Below are 2,256 nucleotides of genomic sequence, written 5' to 3'. Positions count from 1 at the left end.
TCTAGCTGCCGTCTTTTTTGGGAACAAGTAAAACCGGTACTGCGCATGGGCTCATGCTTTCACGAATGTGTCCTTTGTCCATGAGCTCAGTGGCTTGTTTTGTAGCTCTTTGGTCTCCAAAGGATTGGTCCTATAGGCTGGTTTGTTCAGAAGAGAAGCCCCGAGTATAAAGTCAATCTGATGCTCAATGCCACGTATTGGTGGCAAGCCTTGTGGATTCTCCTCTGGAAACACATCTTTGAATTCTTCCAAAAGTAATCTTATCTTGCTAGGAATATCCTGCGTAGGCGTGTTTAAATTAAATCATTCTTTAAAAACTAGTAAAAAGTTTTGGAGTTGACTTCCCTTTGGTTTAGTGATCATGAGGCTCGTAGATGGAGAGACTGTAGAAGTAGTTTGCACTTTGCTCTTCTTCATAGCGATCTGGTCTTGCTGAACCTCTTGAGGAGTCAATGGGACCAAGATAGTCTTCTTACCGTGATAATCAAATGAATAGCGGTTGGTGAAACCATCATGTATAACCCTTCTATCAGATTGCATGATCTCCCAAGTAGAATATGCCCCGCATCCATAGGCAAGACATCACACAGAATCTCATCTTTGTATTTTCCTATCCACAAAGGCACCATAACTTGATTTTTGACCTCCATTTCTCCTGCCTCATTCAGCCATTGAAACTTGTAAGGTTTCGGCCTTTTCATCACTTTTAACGCCATCTTTTCTACCATAGACTCACTAGCCACATTAGTGCAACTATTGCCGTCTATAACCAAGCTGCACACCTTGTCTTGAACTATACATCGGCTATGAAATAGATTTTCCCTTTGCTCATCTCCATCGGTCTTGGTTTGAACATTCAGAGTCCTCATGGTAACTAATAGTTCTCCTCGAGCAGGCATCTCTATTTGTTCCTCATCATCTGACTGTTCATCTTCGGTTTCCACTTCCCCATTATCTTTAATGATTATTATCTTCTTGTTGGAACAGCTACTCGCATAGTGACCATACCCCTTGCACTTGTAACACTGAATATCCCTATTCTTGGAGGTAGTCACCAGTTCTTTTCTTTTGACGCTTTGTTCTTCACTTTTAGACTTGGAGAATGGCTTAAACTCTTTTTGAAAACTCGTTTTCTCATCCTTTTGGTAACTAGGCTTGGTGGACCCGTAGTTAGTCTTGTAGTTTCTCCTCTTGAGTTGCTTTTCAAACATGATGGATTTGTGCAGCAGCTCCTCTAGCTCCACATAGTGATGCACCTCTAAACGATATATAATTTCCCTGTTTAACCCCCCCCCCATGAATCTAGCCTTGGTGCTTCCCGATCTTCACGGATATCAGCTCTCATCATGAGCGTTTCCATCTCCTTGTAATATTCTTCGACAGACCGACTTCCATGGGTTAAACTTCTGAGTTTGAAGTGCAGCTCTCTGTGGTAGTGACTTGGTACCAAGTTTCTTCTCATGATGGACTTCAATTGGTTTCATGATTCGATGGGATCTTCTCCTATTCTTCTTCTTGTTGTAACTAGATTATCCCACCAAATTAGAGCATAATCTTTAAACTCTGTTGGGGCCAGCTTTAGCTTGTGTTCGGTGGTGTAGTTTCTGCAGTTGAAGACAAGTTCAATCTTCTTCTCCCACTCCAAATACTCTTCAGGGTCACCCGTGCCTCTAAATTCAGGGATTGTGAGCTTGAGACGACCCATAGGATCAATAAACCGTGGCTTCATTTCTTCTCTATCGCTTCCTCTCCTCTTTGATGAACGAGCCCTAGAGGAGTTGCTGTAGTATTGCTCCGAAGTGAAATGGTCACTGTTCTTTCTTTGTTTGTCTGAGACCATCTTCTCCATGTCAGATCTCATGCTTTCAAACTCCCGCCGCATAAGAGACATCATTTGAGTCATCATAGCATCCATCATAAGTTTGTTTGCTGATCCACTTGGGTTTGCAGGATCTTCTTTCTCATGAACCTATTCCTCCGTTGTACCTCTTAAGATGACAAGAAAACGACCAGTAAAAGAGCTTGCGGAATACACAAACTAGTTTTCAAACAGATCAAATTCGATACAAAACATGATAAATGATTTGGACTTTTAGAAACCCTAATTCTTTCTCTCTACGTTTTCGAAAAGTTCTTTAAATTTTCTGGTGACTTGTAAACATAAACTAGATTGATCGGATGCTAATGAACACGATATTGACTAGTTTCACACAAAACGTCACGATCAAATCAGAATATGAAAAGTCACAAATTGTT

Source organism: Eutrema salsugineum, unplaced genomic scaffold, assembly GCF_000478725.1.
Source record: "Eutrema salsugineum unplaced genomic scaffold, Eutsalg1_0 scaffold_6, whole genome shotgun sequence".
Lineage (NCBI taxonomy): Eukaryota > Viridiplantae > Streptophyta > Magnoliopsida > Brassicales > Brassicaceae > Eutrema > Eutrema salsugineum.
Note: the sequence above shows the minus strand (reverse complement) of the source record.